Here is a 25379-nt window from a genome sequence, read left to right on the forward strand (position 1 = left end):
AGAGTTAAATTGTCAGACAAATTAATCAATGTTTTCCTTACATGCGTAAATGTTTTCACACCAAAAATAAATTAGAGCTTGGCACAACAGTCCATAAACAAAGCTGCATTGTCAAATATGCATTTTAACTTGTGTTTGAATATAGATGCACAAAACACTTTTATGTTTTATCAGAATTAAATTACCATGAGAGAAACAGTAGTCATTTACAATGGACCATATTCTGCCCAGAGTTAAGCATCATACATTTCTACTAAATTCACTGCAATAATGTGTTTAAAAATTAGGCAGAATTGAACCAGTGGCTTTTTATTTCAGATCATATAATGATTTCACAATTTATTTAATAGAATATTAAGAAAGAAAGGAGTTCAAACGGAAAACCTCCACACACAAGTCCAGGATTTTATTAAACTATTTTTTTTAACATCCTATTTGCCTTCTTTTCAAAACTGGTGCAAGATCTTATGTTGGTGAGATGGGGGAGTAATTATTACAATTAATTATTTACAATTTACATTGTAAATTTTTGTATTAGAATTGTCTTTGAGTTTCAACACTTGGATGAAGATCTACTCTTATTCATGGCAGTTCAAGGAATTCCAGTATAGGAGTATACACATAGGAATTCTGTTTCTCATGTGTGGTTTTTTTGTTTGTCTTCTTTTGTCATCTAAAAAGATTTGCAAGTATTGAGCAGAAGCATCTCTGGAAGACTGGGGAACCTGCCGTGGCATAATGCTCGGTAAGAAATGAGTAAGAAGGCAGGGAAGGAAGCGTTTATACGAGCTAAAGACGAAACTGCAGCAAGGAAGAGAAAGAGATGAAAAGGTAAAGTAGTTGTTGCTGTTCTTTAAAGAAAAAAAAATAAAAAGCAAGCAAGCAAACAAAAAAAAAACACAAAAAACAGACAAAACACAGGGAACAAGTCTCCTTTGAATTGTGTGGAGATGGAGCCTGGTGATTACTTTGTGATTTGAATCTGATTGTACCCCAGCTTCTTTTCTTACAATTGCCTCCTAAATTGGAAGAGACCCTTTCCTGGTTTCAGTTTGGATGTAGCCAAAATCTCTTGAGAGTATCTTTCAAGAAGCAGAGTACTGAATCAGAATTAAAACTGTAGCCAGGATTTGGCCTTAGGCCTAGAATAACCCAAATGACTCTTCCTCAGCTCATCATTGCTCAGAATTTAGCAACACCTGAACTCACTGATACATTTCTTGCGCTAAAATCTTTAGAAAGAACTCTAGCCCATAATGTATAAAAAGCTTCAACAAATGCCCTTCACTGTCCACAGTCAGCTACCTCTTATTTTTGGGAAAAATCATAGCAAAAGGGTGTAAGAATTTAAGAATTAAAGTGTCAATATTTGAATCAAAATTCTTTTAATAAATTACTTTAAATGAGACAATAATAATCTAAAATAATGTTTTGTATTTATTTTATTGGTATTTTTAGTGTTTAGTATTTAGTATTATCACAGAATATATTTGTATTTTGTTAGCTGGAAGTCTACCTTGATAAGCTAACAGAATCTCTCTGAATCTTGCACTGGGTGGTTTCTTTATGTAGTTTTCATCCCTTAGTTGCTGGACTGTAAACAGGTTAGTAAAGGACTTGTCCTTTATCTCTGAAACGCAAGACATAATCAAAGCTCAATCATCAAACCTATCCTCCTATAGATCTTCCAGCTGTGATCATCTTTCTTCTGTATCTCCACAAAAGAATCTTACAGAAGATAAATACATATAATGTTGGATTATTTATATCACTTTAAATAATTTCCTTTAATTTCATTAAACTTCCGTGAATGTTGTGCATGTGATAGACTCTGAGCTTTCATCCTAACTTCATGGAAGTTCTTTCAGTGCCTGTACTTGAGAGTGATCGTTCTGAATTGCTGCTAACTAATGTAAGCATGCAATTATTTTAAATGTTCCTCCCAGGGATTCTCTTGGTAAAGTATTTTAAATTCAGTTATAAAAAATTAATGACAATGTGAGTTTAACTGCCTCTGAATCTGGGCTGACTGCAATCATTACATAGAGAAAAATATTCAAATATCTTTATTAAAAGTATAGTATTGAGGTTCACACATTTTTGGTTAATAAATTGCTCTTCTAAACTTCATAGTATTGCCATACAGTGAAATATACTTGACCTTTTAGATCAATACGTTACCTAATACTTGTTTGAATACTCTGTATTTAGTCTTAAAATATCTCCAGTACTACTTTCTTTCCATGCATTCTGCATGCAGGCAGATACAAAGATTTGGCAACTTGCTAGCAACTTTAATGGACAATTGTGGCCTGAAACAAAGTATACTGAGGCTGAAAGCATTTTAAAGTATTATTAATTTTTAAATTCCCCTGATCCCGTAAACATAGTATATTATTTTAGGCATTTTGTGGGTTAATTAAAATGTCCCTGGCATTAGCAGCACAAGAAACTCGTGTTTGTGTGTGTGAGAGAGAGGGCAGAAGAGAGAGATGAAACTAAATCTAAAACTCTTGTACATGAGTACATGTACATCTGGAGGAAGAAAAGGATCCCCATAGCTCTAAGCCTGGTTACATCTGTTCTAAAACCTCATAAATTTCTGCTTAGCAGTCCAGCTGGGCAGAATCTTAAAAGAACATCAAATAGATACTCATCTTGATAAAGCAATTATGCTGTCAGTTCCCTTGATCAGCACAAGCTTGACAAAGCATGCTCCAAACTTGTAATTTTAGCCTAGAGCTCACAAAACTTGAAGAGGTGATCTACGGTAAGGGATGAATTATCTGAAGATGCAGGTTTTCATGAATTGTTCCCTAAGCACCAAATCCTGGCCTGGAGTTATTCAAAAGTTAGGCGGCACCAGCCCTAGGGTGGAGGGAGAGCAGAATATTTAAGCAGTGAATGTATTGTTGCTCCAGCTGACAGCTCCATACCATAACTGTCAGCCGTGACATCTATCTTAAGAGCATGGCACTTTTGAAGTTCTTTTGTGTGTGTCATTCAGCTATGGACACATTGTGTGAAATCCTGGCCTTGAAGACAAAACTCTGTGGCCAGAGTATTGAGTGGCCAGATTTCATGCCCTCCAAGTGGAGTCAGGGAGAGGCTGTTTGTGCCTCGTGTATTCCTGGAGTCACATCTCAGGCCAGGATGGATAGGGACAAGAGTTAAGCAGTTGAACAGTAAAGGTTGGAAGAAAACTTTGTACAACTTTTCCTTTGTGATTGGACCAGGGGTGGGCTGCGCAACGAAGCAGTGCTCAATGTAAAAGAAAGCAAAATTATAGGAAGCACAATACATGAAATGTACAACTTGTAATCATGAGATGTTCCTGTAAAACAGCAATAGGTGGAGTAACTGGAATCTGTGTACTTACATACTACTCAGGCTAAGTTTTGTGTCTCAAAGATTCTATGACAGTTCTCACTGAGGAAATTTTATTGTTTTGTGGGGGTCATCTTCCACCTAGAATTAGAAGACAAATTCCTAGCAGATTTCAAGTTTAAAAAAAAAATCAAATTCTATTTTCTAAGCCAAGAGAATTGAAATATATGTTTATAACTTTTAGCCAAGACTTATTTAAACATAACAAAAATATTTATGGAGCCAATGTACTATGGTTTGGATTTGGTGACACGTAACGTTCTGATGAACGTAACGTTTCTGATGAAAAGATGGCAACTTGTCAGAGATACTCATATAAGATTAGAATAGTACTGTGTGTTTTCCTTGAAGTTTTACTAGTTCACTGCCTGGTGCTTTTTAATTCATGCTAGTACATAAATTTGACACATTGAAGTATTGAGTATTCAGCATTAGGTTTCTGATAGGGCAAATGCAGTCCCTTGGCTGTCCAAGAGTATAAGTGGTTTGAAACATGATCAGAACGCCTGGGAGAAATCCTTCTAATAGGCACTAGAGAGGGCAGACATCTTTAAAGGATAAAAGCATATGGTAGTCATACAAGAAGGTGCTCCTTTGAGACAGAATTAACATGAGATATTGATAGTACTTTCAGATTAACATGTTGCATAGTCATTACTAGTTTCCTTTGCATTTAGTTAATGCATTTCTTCCAACGTACTTACTTTCTTCATAGGGATTGTCTTCTAATAAACACTGTGACCAAGTGACATGGGTAACATTGCTCTAGCATATTATCTGAAAAACAGGCTAAAAGGGCTGACATACTATGTCCTGTTATGGAATTGCAGAAATAACTTGTTGAAAGATTAAAAGTTCATTGCAAAATAGAGTTCATTGTAAAGGCCTATTTAAAAAACTACACAGTAAAGCTGGGTAGTGAGATTTATAAGAGCTTTTATCTTTTGGCCTCCCATCACTGAAGTAGATTTCATGTTTGCTTGTGCCTTTGCAAGCTTCCTTGGACCATTAGAATAGTTTTTGGATGAATAAAATGAGAGAGATGCATAAAATATCACACATTTAATGAGAAAATAAATGTTTTGTTTAATAAAAAGTAGGCAATGTTTGTTAAGCATTACGTTTTGCCTTCTAGAGTCTAGGACATTTGCTAGTTTGTCTTCCTACGTATATAGTCTCAAGACTGAAGCTATGAGGCTTATACATCCTTCAGCCCTATTAAAACCTGAATTAAGTCACACCCAGCAGCTTTGGTTGTTAAAATTTTGCAAAGACCTTATTTTCCTGGGTATGGTATGAAGCCTTTGGACTCACAGTGTCTCTGTGTGATCTTCAATTTAAAAAGCAAATTCAGCTCCCATCATTTTGTTTTTGTCAGTCTTGCATTTTAGTTGTAAGTAATGTAGCATTAAAGTGAGTAATCAAAAAATGTTCAAAACTTGTCTCTGATAAACTCAGTTTTATATGGTTGCCTTGCAAATTATCTAATTATGTTAATGGTATTTAACTTGGGAGTGCCTAATCGAACTTGCAGAAGACAGGTTATTCATAATTCAAATATCAGTAAGGTTTAGTATATCTCTGCTTCGTATTCAATCCGTATTCTTCATACAGCTATTTAAGAAGTCTTTGTCTGAAAAGGAGTAAATGATTCCATAACCTCCAGTAGAGGGAGGGTTGGCATTTTATCTTTTTCATTTTTACTTTGTGTTACAGATCCTTTACAGGTTTACAGGCTTAGATCCTGGGTTCCTCTGTTCTTTCCTGTTTAGGACAATCAGTCCTAAAACCCTTTTAGCATGGACTTCTGAACCCTTATTTTCTCAATGCAAAAGAAATAGGAATTGCATTCCAGAGAGGGAGGGAGTATCATGTATTATGCTTAAATTTGGAAGATGTTAAAGACTGCAGGTGGGAGGAAAACCCTCCAAAAACTAGTATTCAAACATTCTCTTAAAACTAAGTGAAGACAAAACAAGCCTAAGCCCATTAAATAAAAAATAATGACCAAAAAGCAAGACCAAACAACCAAGTCCTCCTGAGCCCCGCCACCTGCTTGGCATGTTTCCTTTTTAAGATGTCTAGAGAAGTTGCATCATAACTGAAATTTTGACCTATCACCATTGGTGCTAAACAAGTGTAGTAAGGGCGTGATTTTTTGAGTTCTGTCTTTTGTTTTGCTAACTCTCTGTTGGACCCTGAAACACTTCTCAATTCTGTGCTAGGAACAAGAAAGCTGTTCTGATTTGCCAGACAACAACATCATCACTTTCTCCATAGCTTCTTGCCATAATTTGAAGAAGTCTACAGGGTGTGTTGCTTGCCTTAATAAATGTAATAAAAACCAATGCGTTTTTTGTTTGTTTGTTTGATTGATTGATTGTTTGTTTTTTTTTTTTTTTTTTAACTGAGTGTCTGTATTTGCTGCTACATGTTTTACAAGAGAGACTGGACACATAAGTAATATTGTATATTTTCTAGTATATCCGAGACAGCTAATAGTGTATTTTGGTGCTTCTCTGATTGAAGAAAAATGAAGGTCTGACTTGTGTTTGGAGTTCTGTCATCCAGGCACTTATTTTATTTTTATTTTTTTAATGTTTTGTAGGCTAAGTCAGAGGAAAGTGTTAACTGATTAGTCTTGGTTTTTGAATTTCATCCAGTTAAAAAGTACCTAGTCCTGCTCTCACCACCTTATGTCATAATGCTGATCGCTTTGAGGGGAATAGAAATATTCCATTATGTGTTTTGTGTGTTTTCTCCTCAGAATCACTAGAGAATTTTGAATTGTTTGGAAAGAGGCAGGTGTATTTAGAAATCCCAAGGAGAATATTTATAGACCTTTCTTAGTGTACAGGATTTTTACACAAATTAGTATAGAAAGCTCTGCCTTGCTGAGATGTGGATTACAGTAAAATTACAGATTTTATGTATAAGCAGTCTCACTTATGTAAGAAAACAAATGCATATCAATGTGACTAACCTACTCTGAAATTCCTCCATGTCGCTCTATAGGAACTATAAATATGAAGCAGAATGACATTAACTTTTTTTTTTTTTTTTAATACCAAAAGCAGAAAGTGGAAATGTGTCATGGAATCAGATTTTGTATGACTGTCAGAACGTGTCACCTACGTAATTTATGCTGTAAAAATATGAATACAGCAGGATGCTATACATGATTTATAAAGATATAAATAGTAAACAGTGCTTGAAATATATATATTTTTATCATTAGCTATTCTCTAACTCCACTGTGTAATGGTGAAAACTGAACTTGTTTCACAAATTTTAACTTTTTGTCGCCAATAAATCATTCACATTGGAGAAGGGCATGTCGAACTGGCAGACAACCATGAGACCAGCTAGGATTCTGAAACATAACAATAGGGAAATTTAAAAAGTCATGTAAAAACAGCCTCAGACTATTAGTAGGTGGCACTATTGTTATATTTTAAACCATAGAGATCTAGAAGAAGTGGGGGCTTTGATAGATGATATTTGGTCTGTTGAAGAACTCTCTGGCTTTGCTTTTGAACTGTATGAATTTCCTTGGGAGGGAATAGGAAAAAGGGTTGTTTCAAGGATGGGTAGAGGAAGAAGATCACTGATATTTAGGGGTGCAAACCTTTGTTTACAACCTATGAATGTTATCAGTGAGTTGTGAGTGTGCTTTTTTGGGTATTAATAGAGAATGTACTGCTACATATAACACTAGATTCTGTCTCTGTAGACTGATAGATGGGATGGTATTGATCATGAGATCTTTCATATCGGGAAAAAGTGGGCATCTGAGTAAGTAGAGTCCATTCACAATGGTTCCCATGTGAATCCTTTTACTGATTTCTACCCAACCTTTGTATGTCTTTTTTAGCCTTGAAGACCAGATCTTGGTCTTAGATATAGACATAGAGTCATTTCACTATTTTTTCCATATTTTTTTAAGCACACTTCAGGCTGCATGTGCTACCTCTCAAGCCAGTCTGAATTATTATTATTTTCTTTTCTATTTTTTTTTTTCAGAGTAGCTAGGGTATCAAATGATACATGTCTTGGGGAATATTTTAATGTCACTGTATTTCCATTTCTGGGTAATCATCTGTCACTTTAAATACCAGTGTCAAGTAGAGACTCCAAGTCCCTCAGGCCAAAACACTCACGCTCTCCTCCACTATAAATTAAGGCATATTAGGACTTACCTTCTCTTGCAATATGTTTTTTCATCCCTTTCTTGCTGATGATAACCACCCAAACAAAACTTCTTCCTTGAAGTACTTAATATTTAGTGGTTCTCTAATTTGTGGAGGAGAAAAAGGAGGCTTGGTTCATACCTTTGCATGTCAAAGACAGCCTAAGAAAACTTCCTGTTACCTGTCCCACAGCAGCTCTGAAGGCTCAGGTCACTACATAGCTGCACTCTGTGGATTGCTTGTTCCTGTCTAAGAAGAGCTTCCTAACAGAGGCGGGCTTATTGACAGGTACCAAGAGAGAGGTGATACTACTTAAGGGGATCACTTACCTGAGTACAGGACATTTGCTTTAGGAGGGAGATCCTGTGGTCTCTCTTTGCAGGCAACTGTCTTATTTTCATAATCTCACGTTAAGACACCACACAAGTGATCATGAAGATAGGCAGGAGCTATTACTAGATAATCAGTGTCAGGGTCAATCAGTTTTTGCAGATTCGTGGGGGTACTAAAATTCTGTTAGGTGTGCAGACAGTGAACCTTGAGAACCTTTTTCAAAGCTGTTTGCAGAGGAGACTTTTTTACATCACAACAAATCCATCTCTGCAAAGTTCAAAAAGGTGAAGACACTGATTTGTGTGGCTGTGCAGAACTGCCCCATCCTTCTGAGGCAGAGGCTCTGTGCTTGCTAGCATATTATCTCTCTTCCCTTGCAGGAAGTCTGTCAGAGCTGACATATTGAATAACTTTGATTTTGGCTTCTGCTGCAGGCACCGTCAGAGGAGGGAAGTGCCAGCCTCCATGCCCGTAAAAACACTTAATCTGATTGCCTGACAACTCCTGTTCCCTGTTTTGTTTTTTTTGTCTTTTTTTTTGTGTGTGTGTGTGTGTGTGTGTGTGGAAGAGAATACATAGTGAAGGTCACTGTGAAAAGCAAGTAGAGGTCATCCTTTCCATTAATCCATTAATGCCAAGCCAAGCCTGGGGAGGGAAAGAGGAGAAAGGGGAACCCCTGAAAACTAAGGAGTGAGTGCACTGCTGTCAGCAAAGGGGTGCAAAGCCATGTAGGAACTATGAAATTATATTAATAATAGATCTTTGATGGGTGTATGAAGAGCAGAGAAGCTTCATACAATTAGTAATTAGTTAACTAGTCCTTAGATTTGATAAGATGTTGTAAGTTCTGTACTACTTGTTAATGAGCAGAACTTTCTGAGGCAGGAGCCAGGTTTATGTTTGTATGTCAGGCAGAGTTGATGCAGTTATTTGCACACACCTTCCATAACGCGAGGTCAGAGGACTTGCCAAATGTGTAATAGAGGTATATTTTTTAAAGGCATTCAGGTCATGATTTTTCTTGTTCGACTCACAACACCTGAATATTTGAGACTGATAATAATAGTCTTAAATGAGAAATGTTATTGAAAACTGCAGTGATTGGTCATAACCAGCTGGATTCAGGAGGGCAAAGTCTTGCTTAACTAACTTAATTTCCTTTATTGACAAGGTTACCCATCTAGTTGACCAAGGGAAACCAGAATACGTCAACTTTTTGGATTTCAGAAAAGTTTTCTTACAGTATGCTTCTGGATAAAATGTCCAGCATACAGCTAGACAAATACATAACATGATGGGTGAACAATTGGCTGATGGGTCAGGCTCAAAGTCTTATAGTAAATGGGGGTTACATCAGAACCATTTGGACAGAAGTGCTTGGACAACATTCTCAGGCACATGGCTTGGTTTTTGGGTGGTCCTGTGTGGATTCAGGAGTTGGACTCGATGATCCTTATGGATCCCTTCCCGCTTGGGATATTCTGTTTTTATGATATTAAGGCCTTAAAAGACATCTCCTCACATCTCAGGAGAAGCTGAAGCAATACACTGATTATACAGAGGATGTGCTTTAACTAAATATCTCTTTTTGTGCAATAACATAGGAGAACTGAACGCAATTGGAAGGCCAGGAATGTGAGCTAAAACATCGGGTAGATTAAGCTTTTTGGCCATGATTCCTTTTAAGAATGTGTGTGAAGAGATGTACATATGGCAAGGACTGCCTCTGTATTTTCAGGTGGTTATACTCTGTCCTCTCAGCATCCTTTTCTTCTGTCCTGTTCCATTATGATGGGTCTTGCACTTACTGAACTTCACATGGTTCCACTCCCTATGCAGGAAATTATTGACCTTATTTTGTCTGTTGAGTTTTTGGATGACTTGGCAAGCTCAACTGGTTCTTGAAGACGGTAGAAGAGTGACAGGGTCATGCAAAATGTGACAGCATCCTGTGGATAGACAGAAAAGGGGGAAAGGGTAGAAAAAGGAAGAGGCAGAAAGCTGTCTTATTTGATTCCATGGTTATTCTAAGGCAGAAGATGCCATATATGATTGTCACTCTCTTTGCATTTTTATTTCAGGTGTGCAAAATTCAAATTACTGGCTAATTTAATATATAAAGTTTTTTCAGACAGCTTATGATTCTTAATAAATTAAGATAAAATTTGGCAAATAACATTTGCCTATCGAAAAATGTAGAAGAAACACTTTTGTTTCAGCATTACCAAAGTAAAATGTTGACTAAAAGAAATGGCATTGATGAGGAGGGACTTTCTTTCAGAAAAGCTACTGGCAAACATCCTTCCCTATTTGCTCCCCTTAGTTTATCTTGCACTGGTCAATGCTTAGGTGGTTCTTTAAGTTAGATCTCTATTGTCTTCAGGTCACTAGTCAAAACTGAAGTGCTCTGCCTCTTGTATGGCTTCCACAGTACTTTTTTCCTTTTATTTTTTTTTTTCTTTTTAAGATCTGTTCTATTTTGTCTAATGAGTATAATTTTTATTGGATTTATCTAGTTGGATGTTTAAAGCAGTGACATTGGTTTTAGGCTTTGCTCTATTACATACTTTAGTCCTGAAGCAAAATGAACTGCTCTAATGATTATGATTGAGAACTACACAGCAGAATAAGCCAGTTAGGTTATTAGGAAGCTGGACTCATCCTCATCCACCTCTCCGATTTGTTCTTTTGCTGCTGTATAACATAATACTGAGTCTGGAGCTCCTGGAGTGTTGGCTAGATAAAAGCACAGGATGTGTTGAAAAGATCAACATTATTGTAGTATATTATTTATCTTATTAATCGAAATTATTTGTTGATGTGTAAGTTTTACATCACTGTATTTAGAACGGTCTACTTCTGAATAGTGTATGGAGTTACTTAATTCACAGTTCTTCTAATTACATAGCAACATATTGCACATGCATGAATGAGTTTTGTTGTTGCATGAGTATCCTAATATGTTTGTCTTCAGGTGCCAGAGTTTTTCAGTATGGTCATGATTGTACGGCAACCTTTTTTTATGCTGCCATTACCCAGTCTGTGACTCTTCGTGGAAGTGCTCACAGGCTTGGATCTCAGCTTTAGGGCTTTCATTACTGTTGTCAGGAAACAAATCAAGACAAATAAGGAGATAATGTATTTATATTGTCTCCAGAGAGTAATAATGTCATACTTCTGTTGTCTGGACAGGTATATGTTACTTTTAAAAGCATAGCTGGGGTCAAGAGCAAGCTGTCCAGGGGGCAGGTTATTAGCCACTCTTCTGCAGATGTTTCCAGCACAATCATTGGAAGGTGTTGATAAAAATTTCCCTTCCTGGAAAATAATGGAATTGTATGCTGACTTCTCAAACCACAGAGGCACAAGACAGATCTTGAAGCTACCATCTAGAAGTGTAATAATATGTCGGAGGTGCATACTTCCCCACTGGAAGCAGCAGTAGCAACCAGGACAAGCAGGTGCTGAATCGGCATTTCTGGTCCTATTATAGACCAGTTATTTTCTCCACAGATGGGGAAGCTTTGGTGTGTACAGGAAGACAAAATTAGTGGTAACATCTAAACTGATGGACAGGACTTTCATCCATGAATCCAATTTTTTAGCTGCCAGTAAAAAGACTGGTTCTGTGGTCCATGATTTACCTGCAGAGGCCAGCTGGCTCAGCCGAAAGCTTGACACCATTTAGGCAAGTTGAAGGCTGCTGTATTTACAACGGGAGGACAGCAGGTACTATGCATACAAATGACAAGGACCATACTTTTGTACATTGCCTCTTTTAGGGCTTATACTACGGTCCAATAATACTGTAATAAAAATCAGCTTTGTCTTCCAGCATGGAAATGAGCTTGCAAAGCCATAAAAGTGCTCAGCATTCTGGACTCCTATAACTGTCTGTGGCTAATGAGAATATTGATTCTGTGAAACACAGCTACTGAGAACTCCATTTTCCATATATGTTTAGCTCATATTTTGGCCCATCATTTAAACAGCATAATAGTTTGAAAACTGTTTAAAACAGATTAAGCATAGAAGAGTTTTGGAGATCTTCTGGAGTAAGTATTTAAATATATATTTAAACAATTTTTCTCTTAGATGTGTGTGTGTTTTAGAGAGTTGGTTCACTTTAGTAGGTAATTATATGTCAGTTTGAATTTTTCCCTTAGGGGGTTTAAAAATGCTAACACCTACTGAAACTGTATTAAGAACCATTGTCTTCATTGTCTGAATATTTTGTAATCTGTCTGAGCCAGTCTTCAACTTAAAGGTGGTTTATTTTGTACACATAACATCAGAAGAGGTTTCTCTGGTAATATTTAAAATACGTACTTTGCTTTTTTCTTCTTCTTTTTACTGGCACAGTGTTTTGTATGCAAAAATTATTTCAGGGGAAGATCTTTACTTTTGAAACTCACTCTTGTACCTACGCCTGAAGCCAGGAAAAGCATATAGTACTGTTTATTTCATTAGATTGTGCAGCCAATTAATCAAGATTTGAATGAGTATCAAGATGTAGCCTTCATTTTGTCTGCTTATTAACTTTCATTATGTGTAAATTTAAGGCGTAATTGTAAACAGGATGGATTATGCTGTAAAGTTTTTTTTTTCTTTTTTTTTTTTTTCTTCTTATAACAGCATTCCTTCACAGGTCCCCTTATTAAAGCATACCCAGGGTGATATATTATGTTAAGAAGGTTTAAAACATAAGGTGACAATGACCTTCCCTTTAATTAACTATGATGGAAATAAAGGTGAGAACAATGATGATGAAGCTCTGCTGGAGACCATAAATCATCTGCTGCACTGGTTAGACAGGACACAGCTACAAAAATAACCTTGCAATTCACAGGTTAAATGGCTCTTCCATTGTGCTGCATTCACTATTTTCGGTTTACATACATACAGATAGTTTTCATTGTGCAACTGTGTAAAAATGTCTTTGATCAAACAATGAGTTATTCTCTGAATATACCTGGAAATACTTAACCATTTTGTTTGTTAAAATATTACTGTGTTCTCATTTTTAAAGAGCAAAGTGATATATGAAGCAATGGCAATTTAGGATACTTCTGTGTTTTCCTCTAGAATCCTGGGCTGAAAAGGAAAGAAGGCAGAATAATGTTGTATTATATAATAATTTTTGTTTCTCCTAGTGATGCTGGGCCTTCATCATACTATGTGAGATGAGATTGCTGGTTAGATTTTTTAAGATATGGAAGTTGTTTCTAATTGATTTAGCTAGGTTTAAGAGTATATCTCATGTCCTTAGCGTTAAGAATTCTTGTTCTAAATATGTCACCCTATCTGGGAGTTACAGACTTATATCACTTAGTATACCAAACAGAGTTTGCAATATAATGGGAACACTTAAATTTGAATTACACTTCAAAAGAAGTCATAAATACATTGACTAGGGTCAACTGCAGCACAATAAAGTAGGCAAGACTTTTGTCACCTTGACTATCAGCATTGCAGAAGGACATTAAGGGCTTCCTGTTCAAATTGGTACACGCTAGATAATCGTGTAAGATTAGAATAGGTTCAGAAGCCTTCCTCTTAGATTATAAAATAGTGAAACTACTACGTAATATTTTACTCTTTATGTTTTATGTCTGATGATTCTCCATGAAGATGTACTTTGAGATTTGAAAATGGTAAATCTAAACTCAGAAAACAGAAAGACTTGCAAAAAAAAAGTCCTAGAAGATTTCTCAGTGATTATTAAAGGGCACTAAGTAACAGCATTTTGGAATTTATCTGGATATTTTTGTAACTGATATGAAAGAGGCAGGTCTTGTAGAACTGAAAACAACTGAAAGAAAAGAATGTAACATCGGAAAGCCCAGAATGAAATGTTTGTTCATTTCTGTGTTGTAATGCCAGCAGGCTTTGCTGGAATAAGTTTTGGAAGGTAACTTTAAAAAAAAAATAAAATCATGATAGGAGTAAGGAGTTTTATCTTAGGTATTTCTCAACCACCTGAATTTAGCATGTTAAGATAAATAAGCAGAGTACCTTCAGCATTTTGAAGTTCTGAAACAAAAGAAAAGATCATGGGTGGAGAACTAGCTGTCTGGAAGTTACTTCTGATGTGAATAGCAGGACTTCTTAGGGCAGTGAATTTTTTTGTAGTTAAGTAATGTTGGTATATTGGATTTGTTTAAAGAGAATGTATAAAAAGAGGAATATCAATTATTGCTTCAGCAGAAGTTTAACTTTTTTTTAAGTGTGCAGTATAATTCTGCATTAGTCCTTGCTCTCTGTTTGTGATTGGCAACGTGCATAGGTCTTGAGGTACAGGCAACATTACTGAGCTGGAAATCTGTTTTCTTTGTGTGCTGGGAAATGTGTAGGCAGTACATTCAGGTGTTTATTTTGTTTAGCATCATTAACCCAATGAAAAAGAGTGTACCTTCCAGTCTCATTGAGGTACATTGAAATTAGGGCCAGAGGGGTTTCACATCATCCTCTCTGTGTGCTTTGCAAGGCTCTAAGTGCTCCAGAAATCCCTTGCAACAGATTTACAGATTGGTTATAGCAGGTAGTGTGATTCTTAGAAAAACATGTTGATTAGTAACAGGAGTGACTGGGACATCATTAATTGCAAATACCTCAGTGATACGAGGGAAGTGATTAGGCAAGATCCCTTCAAATAATCCCAAAGACACCAAGCTGGGGGGAAATGCTGATCTGCCGGAAGGTAGGAAGGCCCTGCAGAGGGACCTGGACTGGATGAGTCGATGGGCAGAGGCCAATAAGATGAGGTTCAACATGGCTAAGTGCTGGGTCCTGCGCTTTGGCCACAACAACCCCATGCACTGTGCAGAAGAAAAGGATCTTGGTGTGTTGCTCAGCGCTCACCTGAACATGAGCCTGCAGTGTGCCCAGGTGGCCAAGCAGGCCAACGGCATCCTGGCTTGTATCAGGAATAGCATAGCCAGCAGGACCAGGGAGGTGATCATCCCCCTGTACTCTGCTCTGGTGAGGCCGCACCTTGAGTACTGTGTTCAGCTTTGGGCCCCTCACTACAAGAAGGACATCGAGGCCCTGGAATGTGTCCAGAGAAGGGCTGTGAATCTGGTGAAGGGCCTGGGACTCAAGTCCTGTGAGGAGTGGCTAAGGGAACTGGGGTTGTTGTCTAGAGAAGAGGAGGCTCAGGGGGGACCTTATTGCTCTCTACAACTGCCTGAAAGGAAGCTGTGGGGAGCTGAGGGTTCACCTCTTCTCACAGATAACTAGTGGTAGGACAAGAGGGAATGGTTGTGCCAGGGAAGGTTTAGGTTGGAAATTAGGAGACATTTCTTTTCAGAAAGAGCAGTCAGGCATTGGAACGGGTTGCCCAGGGAGGTGGTGGCGTCACCGTCCCTGGGGGTGTTCAAAGAAAGGCTGGACGTGGTGCTTAGGGACATGGTTTAGTGGGTGACATTGGTATTAAGGGGATGGTTGGACCAGATGATCTTGGAGGTCTTTTCCAACCTTAATAATTCTGTGATTCTATGTTACTGTGTATTGGGTAGTCCTGTGATCCAGATGATAATGGTGATAATTCCTTCTCAGCACACCTTTAATGCTTGGTATGATGTGTACGAGAAGAATTACAGAGATGTGGGAGAAGATGCTCAGCATTTGCCTCGTCTCGTGTTCTTTCACACTGCTCAAAATCAGAGACCTCTGTCTCTGATGGTAGGTGGTCTCTGATGCTTCTAACCTGTCCTGACCTCCACTAAGGCAGTGAAGGAGGAGAAAAATCTTTTCCAGCTCCATGGGCAGTTGGGCCTGGAAGACAATACTCATTTTCATACCTGAATTCAGCATAGAACAACAAATATTCAGAGTATCTTCTAGACAGAGTAGTAGAAGACTACTACTGTATTTAGTATATTTAGCATTAACTATTACATAGTCCCTAAGCTGGTCACATTCTTTGAACAGTTAGTGTGGCTCAGCTCTCTTGGATTTCATTGAGCCCCTTGAAGCTCTGATGATTTATTTTTTTGGATTAATTACTCTGGCATTCTTATGAGAAGAGCTGCAGTCTCAATCTGCTTTTCGCAGTCTTCAGAACTTGTTTAATACTTAATAAACATCTCCACTGGAGAACTTTTTTACTATACAAATGTGAAAACATGATTTCTAAAGGATAACAGTCTGGTGCTAGTGCCACATACTCATATATTTTTACCATAACTACTATTTTTGAGTCAGTGGAGAAAAGTGCTGATGTTAGGGCACTGACTTGTTGGTGATGGGTAAAATGGTGTAAAGGGACAACAGAACTCTCAGGTGTTAAGAGAAGAGCCCAAAAGAGACAGAGACGGATCCTAGCTTGTCTTCCTCCTGCGAGAATGGCAACAGACTCCACAGTTTCAGGCAAGAATGCAAAATTCATTTCCTTAGTTTAATTTTCTCTGAAGTAGCTGGTCAATAGTCAATCTCCCGTAAATAATAAAAGTAAGCCTTTGAGGGAAAATGAGAAATTACTTTGCTGCTGCTGCTATCACCTCTTTCTCTCTGGCTCTGTAAATCTTTTGTCTGTTTTGACTCAATTTACCTCAATCTTTTTAGGAAAGAATAAATTTTTTACCATTGCTATTAGTTCCTACATGGTGCTTAGGTGTGATTACCCCCCACTACTTCATCTCCTTTTGGTTGGCCTTTCCATTAGAAGGAATAGCTTTCTACAAGATGTTGTAATTATCTGGTTTTCATAATCTTGTTTTCATTCTCTGACCTAACTAAATGGCAAGTTCCACTACCCATGCTTGTACAGCACTGGTACTCCCAGAAATTCCTTTGTAATTTTTTTCTTGCCTGTACGTTGTCTCTACCTGGCCTCAAAGTTTTTCTCAGTATTTTATTTTCCCATGTTAATAAGTGCTCCAAGACTCACACCCACACTGGAGCCATAAGTCATTTGTAATTAATGTGGTGAAGCTGAAAACTGTATTTTCCTCAGTACTTCTTTTACGTTTAATGGTTTTAATATGTGAGATTGTTGGTAACTTCTACATTGGAAATTTGGAGGACACCTGGATACTACTGAACAAATGATAAGTAAAGAAGAGACATAAAAAAGGAACTAAGAACAGAAATGAGGGACAGAGCGTGAGGTCACTTTTGTAACTATCAAGCTTTTGCAACTATCCTTGCTCATGGCAAGGAGAGGGTAAGGAAAGAGCAAGAATTACTGTAGGTTTACTCATTTAATGACTACTAAAAGCCCTGGAAAAGCTCCTACCAAGTTGCACAGGTACACTGCTAAGAGATGTGGTTAGACTTTTAAAATCTGAAATAAGACTTGTTCTTCTCTGTCAAAGGAGGAAAAACATTTCTCATTGTCCACTGTACTTTTGTTTATTTAGCGTCTGATTTATTTTTAATTGATTTGAATGGAATTCTCTTGTCTTACACTGGCATCCCAACATATTAAAACAGTTTAGGGCAGCCAAACTGATTACAGATTTATACCTTTAGCTTTTTTATTAATTTTAATGACAGCAGTAACATTTCCATTTTTAGAAGGGTGTACAAATTTTAAGCGGCCTTTTCAGTGTTTGTGGTGGACAGGCAGTTGAGACATTGCTGTAGAGCTTATCTTAGTGTGTTGAGTTTCCTCTGTATAGATGATCTCAGCCAGTTAGCTAAGGACTCAGTAGAAAACATTCTGGATGTTCTGTTTGCATGTGTTATGTATTCCATCTGCAAATCTGTAGGGGACTCTGTGTTGCATACCTATTGAGACTAGATTCTCAGTACCTGAGACATGCATTCTGTATGTACACATCCTTCCTGATTACTTAACATGAATTGGATGCAACCACTGTTAATGTTGGACTAGATTCAAGCATGTTTATTCAGGTAAAATGCTACTGTCTAGGAAATGCCGCTCACCTTAGTGAATTCTGTAGTTAGACTCATGGTTAGGATTCATAATGGCACAAAAGGTTTGTTTTCATGTTGTGGATGGAGGGAAATGGCCAGACAGGTTTGGTGCTGTTTTTTGGGGGTGGGTTTTTTGGCTTTTGTCAAGCCAAAAAGATGGCAAGAAGAGTCAGTTTCATAGTTTAAATTCTAGATAGCATTGTAAGATGACTTTTAGGCAAATTATGATGTTTTAATGCAACTTTTCATAGGTTGTACTTAAAAAAAAACTGTCAACATTTAAATCAATAGAACTGCCCTTTCCTCTTGAGCTGTCTGAAGTATGGTTGCATTTGGTTGTAATGCTTTGCTTTGGTTCCACGCTAGGAAGAGAAGGTGGCTTTATTGATAGTTAATAAAATGGAAACCTATTGACTGCCTCTGATCAATCTCAGATTTTGAAATCAGGAATTATGGGGAGTGATTAACAAAACCTCCTTTCTTTACTTGAGGAAGAGGGAAAATGGGAAAGCCCTACTGAAGTTTACGCTAGGAAAAGGTTGTCCTTACAGGAGGTCTGCTCTCAAAGTTTCATCCAGTTTCCTGACTTTGTGATGAAAAATGTTTTTCTAGACCCTCTCTCAAGAAGAGTTTGCAAAAGTCTTGGAGTTTTTCAGGGGGGTTTCAAGTTTTGCTGAAAATATTCATACCAAGCCTCATTATTAATTTGTATAATTGCTGAAAGTTTTGCATTACATGCTCAATTTTTTAAGTCATGGGCTTGTGGAGTGTTGGTCAAATAGCTTAGAATGAGAGAAGCAAAGGGTAGAATAACAGCATGATTAGACAGTCCAGTAAATCAAAACCTCCCACCCAAATTCTCAATAAAATTATCTCCACTAGAGTATTAATAGGTCTTATGGCACCAGTGGGATGGTAAAAAATTCTGTTCAGAATCATTAATTAAAAAAAATGCAAAAAAAATTGAAGGAAATAGAATTTGTAGTTGAGCAAATGAAAGTCAAATGAATTTGACTGGATCTTTTTAAAAACAGATTTTGCTTGGTTTGTTGCCATTTTAATTTTTTTTCCCATACTTGGTGCTAATCAGGCATGACAAATAGGCTCACCTTTGAACACACTTTGCACTAATAATGTCATAAAGTAACTCCCTTTAATTGGTACCTCAGGCCACTGTCATCAGACAAGCTCATAAAAAGAAACTACTGACAGCTTTCACTTCTGCTGGATTTATGAAAGATTTCTCACCTATGCCCAGCCACTTTGTGTTTGCATTACTATTCTAGGTTTGACCTTTGATCAAAGAAGCAATACATTATGTTTTCCACAACAACTCTCACCATCACTTCAACTCAGACATGTATTCTTGCAGTGCATGGCTGTTGTGAAAACTTTATGCTTAGAAAATACAAAGGGCAGTCAGTCTACAGGCTTTTAGTTCACTGTAATGTAGTAAATATGTTTTGGAGCCAGATGCATATTTTAAAATTAGTAATTTATTCCACAATTTATATGTGTTGGGTTTTTTTCCTTCACAAATTGTATAAGCAAAGACTCTCATATGTGCTCATTATTTAAAACTGTTCACCCGATAACTTCTGTGAATAATTCTTGGTCTTGGTCTGTAGCTCATTCTCAAGGATCTCATTGTGAATATTTGATCATCGAAATTCCAGCTCAGTGACTCATCACCTAAATCATATGGTATGCTTCTGCCAGGATGGAGGAGCACAGCCCTTAATTTTCTACTTAATGATTCAGAAAGCAGTGAGCACTTGTCCTCTGAAAGTCAAGGCCCTTTATTGAATACCAAGAACTTGAGGTCTTATCTTAGTCATTGGTTTTAGCAGATATTGGAGGTAATAGCTAATAAATGCACATTCTAAATTTTTTTTTTTAATCCTGATTTTAAATTAGATGCTTTGATAAATGTTCTTACTCTTATGTTCTTTTCTTCCTGCAACTATTCCAGGCAACAAACAGATATGTGTGAAATTATTCAAATTGCATTTCTGCAATTTATAGTAGTATATCAATTTATAGGATTTATAGCAGCAAAAATTAATAGTAACAGAAATTATTGCTAGTGTACAGTGATACATGCTCACAATTTTGTAATTTGAAAAGAAGAGTTTATGTTCGGATCTATAGTATAATTCTATTTTTTATTTGGGTCTACAGTAGAATTTCTAACCTTGATTCCTATTTTTATTTGGTTCTACAGTAGAATTTCTGACCTTGTTTCATAACAAATTTCAGAGAGAGTTTAGAATCGAATTTCAGGATTCTACCACACTTGTGGTTGTGATTCCGTTGATTTTAGAAAGCCAGAAAAAAGATTTTTGTTACAATTTTGGTTCAGCTTCCTTTTTTTTTTTTTTCCCCCTCTCTTTAAAGAATGCTAATTCTTCTCATAATAATTTGTTTTGTGATATAAATTCTGTGGGAATTGCATTTTGCCTGCCTTAGTGCTTCCCCTTAGTACTGAATATTGTTAAACTAGAAATAGTTTAATAGGTTTAAATAAAGGTGGTTTATTTGGTCTGTCCATCAAGTCTTGGTACCTGATCAGTTTGCTCTCTTTCAAACAGCTTAATTTCATAGGTTTTCAGTACAGCATAGTATTTAGAATGAACAAATTCAGCAGTCAGTGACATTTTGGGTTCATAGAGATGTACATTAAGATTTAACAGTGTGTTTGTGGTATACATTTCCATTCATAAATAATTTGCTATATACCCAGGTCTTTACAGATGACTTTGAGCAACCTTGTCTGGTGGAAGGTGTCCCTTCCCATAGCAGGTGGGTTGGAATTAGATGATATTTAAGGTCCCTTCCAACCCAAACCATTCTATGATTCTGTGACTTTTCTGTGTTTCAGGCTCTCAGGGTTGATGGGGACAGAAGTTAGTACACACTGAGCAATGTCAGGAGGGAACTGGAATACTCAGAATCCTAGTTCTTCCTAACTTGCCTTCTTGTTATTGTAGGCAGAAAGTTATTTCAATATTTTCTAAGTTACCCTTCCACCTGGCCTTCTCCTGACAGTCTGTATAGATTAGTTCAACTTTGCCAATACATAAGTTGTGACTCTATTAACCTCCATAAGAAAAGACACTCACTGTCAAATCCATAAATGTACTATCCAAATGGCAGGTTGGATACTGTGCTGAATGTCGTTTATAGCACTTTATTCACCATCAGTGACTTCTGTTTTATAAACTACCTGAAGCTACTGTATATTCTTATTACTGTGTGGGTAAACTGTACATCCATCAGTCTTAGACCTAGTTTTAAAGAGAATACACATCTATCATAAAACTATGCTGATGAATTAAAACATTTTAGACATGTTTTGCAATCACATAAAAAGATTTATTTACTTTTTATAGGCAACATGTATATTTGAATAGATATATTGGGAACATTCTGCAGCCCTCAGTGTTCAGGAAGAATTTTACTCTAATTTGAGGCATTTCTAGTTAGATTTAATGGTGTTTAGAGAAAAGATGACATGGTGACTTTAAATGAAGGTTGTAAAAATAGCTTGTAAGTTATTAGATATTCAACATTAATATCAGTTTCATTATTCTTTTCTTTTTCCCTGTGGGTAAAACTTTTATGTAAAGTGCTATGACTTGCATAGTTTATACTCGATAAAAGCTTCAAGAAATACTTTTCCTTTTTTGAGCTGTGTGCAAAAATTTGCAAGCCAGTCAGGTACTGATACCAGATATGGCAGTAGACACATTTGTGAAAAAAAAAAAAAAACACAACTCTCAATATTGCCACAAAATATTATCTCCTAATGTGCTCTGACGTTTCAAAATTCAGCCTTCCAAATATATGAAAAGTCAGTATGAAATAGGAATATCTAGTTTTTCAGTCTGAAAAATTCAAAATATGCAGTTAAATAACAGTTGCCTTTAGCTAGAAGAATTCATTTGAATAAGTTTTTTCTCAGATCCAATAATTCCCAAACTGTTTTTTTTTTTGGTTGGTTTGATTTATGATAGATTTAGTGAAAAGACTGGAATAGCTTAAGAAATGGTGTCTTTCTTATTCTAATACATTTCCTTTTTTTTTTTTTTTTTCAGTGTTAGAAGAGACAGATATTTCCTGTTGATCAGCACTGTTTTCAAACATGGGGGGCTGTTTTCACCTTCTAGCAAATAGATAGCAGCTAATGTGGGGAGGATGGTGCAAAGCTTTTGCTTTAGGTTGGGGGAGAGGAAGATTAAAACGAACAAAATTAAAGTTTAAAGTCTCATCACAGGAAGCAGTAACCGTACTTATCAATACAGAAGGTGTATGACAAGCAGCTTAAAGATGTCCTGAATGTTTACTCCCATTTGCAGATTTCATTTACCTTGCAGGGCTTCTTTCTACAGAAAGACAGACTGGAAGGGGCTGCTAAACATGAAGAAAAAAGCATTAACTTCCTGCAGATCCACAAGGCTGGAAAAGAGGTAATTTTGCCTGAATCTATCCAAATGGCATGAAAAGGTACTTTATACTCTGACATTCTCTTGTTCTAATTCATTCAGTTGACCTAGGAAATATGATAAAGAAACCAGTCAAGGATGCCTTGCTTTGTAAACAATGCAATAACAAAGTGCTGTTAAAGATTCAGAATTAGAAGGTAGTACACTTGTTTCTTGTCTCAATTAACAGCCACAGTTCATGCAGTCTATTCATAGTCTTTATTAGATATATGAAGAATTCAATTCATACTAGTTTAAAGGATTTCTTGGAATTGCTTCAGGTGAAAAGGGATGTTCTAAAGTAAATGTATTAAAATACCCATTTTTTTCAGATGTAATTCAGTAAAGCCTTATCACGAATGTAGAATATTTGGGCTGTGAAGTTAAGTAAAGGTAAAGTCTCTCCCATTTCCTTCTGTTACAGAATCTTTCTAGAATCAGTTTTTCAGCTGAGGCAGATGGATCCTTAACTGCAGGGTTGATGCATTTTCGGGTCACAGGGGGGAAAGATTTTTTGGAGGAAAAAACACCAAACAGATGGTGAGCTTTTTTTTTTTTTTTTTTTTTAATGTTTTCAAACATCCTGATGTGTCTGCAGGGGAGCAACAACAAAAGAGGTAAGTATGGCTGGGGTCATAGTAGAAGTAATCCGCAGAAGTTGATACTACAATGGTTCATGGATTTCCATCTTTTCCTCTTTTATGGTAGTGTGCAAGTACAGGTGTGGCTTGTGCAGCCTTAGTAGCTGCAAAAACTACCTGAAGGAGAAATTCCTTCTAGAGCTAATGCAATCTATTTTTTTCAGGTGGTGTCCAGAAAAACAGTATTTGCCCTTTGATGTTTTTAATTACACAAACTCACAGTAATGCTTTCAAACTCCTTAATTGTAAGAATTCCTGCCGTAAGTATCTAAAAATTGTTTGCCTTTGAAGAATGCAAATATGACAAAACATTTAAAAGCATATTAGCATTCAGTACTACAATGAACTTGCTTAAATACTGTTTACAATGAATATGGATAATTTTTAATATATCTAAATTCACATCGCAGTTTTAAAAAAGGTGGTCTCAGTATAGTCTCCATGTAACAGTTTAAGCAGATTCTGCACCCTGCACTTGTTCATGCAAGTGACAGGATTTACACAAGTAAAGCTGTTTATTCCAGTGCAGTACCATGAGAGTTTTATATCAAAACTACTACTTCATATCCATTATTTATAACTACATTTTGGCTCTTCTGTATTTGTGCAGTACCATAAAGAAACTCGAAAGGCAGCCCCATGTGCAAAGAATTACACACTAAAATAAAATTTCATTGTTAATAAAAATGTTTAACTTTTCTTGTTTTCCCTCCTGCTAATGACAGCTATTTTGGTTGTTTTTCAAGTTTTCCACCTTTAGTTGGTTACTTACATTAAGGGAAAGTCTTTGCCCAAAATGTAACTCTTTTCTTTCTGAATATTTTTGCAGGTTTATGAAAAACATGTCTATAAAACAAAAACTAAAACAAAACACCATTTCTTTAAATCTGCAACTCCAGTGATCGATAATAAAATAACAGGTTTAAGTGGGTTTAGTATTTTTACTTGAAGCTTGTGGAAATTACTGCCTTCATCTCTGCAAGTGTCAAAACATTAATTTGTGTCAAGAACATATGCTTTCAGTACTTAAAACAAGCTTGTTTTTGTGCTGTTGCTTTGCCTTGTTAGTTCTTACACTTCGATTGTCTAGAAAGGTTGCCCCTCTCTACTATACAAAAAAAAAAAAAAAAAAAAAGCCAGGCATAATTTCACCACTGATTGAATGAATGCAGTGAACAGTCATTCCTCGCTGAGAAAGGCTGAGCCTCCTGCCATTGTTCTCTTGACAAATAGTGAATGTCCTCCCTTTCCACTGTCTGACCTTGACTAATTGTGGAGAATTGGTGCAGCTGTCCCTGGCTCATTCAGGGCTGCAACACAAGGGCATGTAAGAAACTTTAAGCTGCCATCATAAAACTCCAGTTTGAGGACTTCATCACAATGCATGGTGCTCACTTTTTTGTTGCTGCTATTTAGCTTATTGCTATTTACTTCCTCTGATAGTGTATTTTATAGTCACGCTGTTTTCTTCTCATTTGCTTTTGTATGTATCAGAAATATGTAGATTGTAGTGAGAGTATTTCTAAAAGAGATAGATAAAGTCACATGAAGAAATACTTATAAAACCATCAATTAAAAATGATGTGAGAAGTTAAGTTTATCTGGAATGTGAGTAGAAAAGCATATTTGTCCTTTTCTTTTTCCTTCTTACAGCACAAACCATTAGAAAATTTTTACAGAAAGCTTCAGTATATTTATTTGGAAAATGAATAATATAAGCAGAAAAATTAATGTAGGAATAAAATTTTCTGGTGATGCTCTAAATATTAAGAGTAACTGCGTATTTTAATTATTGTGTGTACCAAAGCAAGCTTAAAGTAACTTTCCTTAATACAGATAGTGGTGTAAATGCATATTAAAGATAATATAATGTATAATAGGTAATGTAGCCTGGAAATTTTACTGGAGATCTCTTGAGAGTTTTTATTATTTTATTTTTTTTAATTAGGATGAAAATTTGCCTTTAGAAAAGAGACAATTCAAAGTATCTACACCACTTTAAGTCACACTTAGCTATTAGTATTAGGGTTAAGTGGGACTTGTGTTTGAGTGGTAAACATGTCTTGTATTTCGGTAAATTCTGTTTGTATAGAAAGATAAATTGTCTCATTTCATTTAAGGTTGAACCTAGAGTTCCCTAAGTTCAGTTTGTCATCTACTGTGTCTTTTTCAGTCCTGCTGCTCCTCAGTGACAGATATTTTTGACAGAATAAGTACCTTTCTGTAGAAGCATCATAAAAAGTGAAGGGCTGTATTTGTCTGCCCGACCTATATTGCAAATCTTTCTAGAATAAAGGAACTTCTGGGCCCATGGATTGTCTTCATGCCAGCCAGATGACTGTTCAAGTCAGGCACATGAAATAAGTTAAGAAAACCAAATAAAGCCTCCACAAGAAGGAATGTGCAGAAACACAAGCCCCAGATTAGGTGGTAAAATACTTACTGAAGAAATGCAAGTAGCA

General features: G+C 36.5%; 1 protein-coding gene across 7 annotated transcripts in view; it reads left to right on the forward strand.

The window, feature by feature from the left end:
- The first annotated feature begins 486 nt into the window (after nt 1-486).
- The window catches only part of LOC310894185 (uncharacterized protein), a 228742-nt gene continuing 203849 nt past the window's right edge, over nt 487-25379 (forward strand). For 5 of the 7 annotated variants that reach the window (XR_014579652.1, XR_014579653.1, XR_014579654.1 and 2 more), the window contains exons 1-5: nt 487-831; nt 22169-22261; nt 22609-22669; nt 22875-22893; nt 23082-23177. The gene's annotated coding sequence lies outside the window, so the exon portion shown is untranslated. The remainder of the gene's footprint in view (nt 832-22168; nt 22262-22608; nt 22670-22874; nt 22894-23081; nt 23178-25379) is intronic. The other 2 variants (XR_014579655.1, XR_014579656.1) reach the window with 2 other exon arrangements.

Source organism: Anser anser (genome assembly GCF_964211835.1).
Source record: "Anser anser genome assembly, chromosome: 2".
Classification (NCBI taxonomy): domain Eukaryota; kingdom Metazoa; phylum Chordata; class Aves; order Anseriformes; family Anatidae; genus Anser; species Anser anser.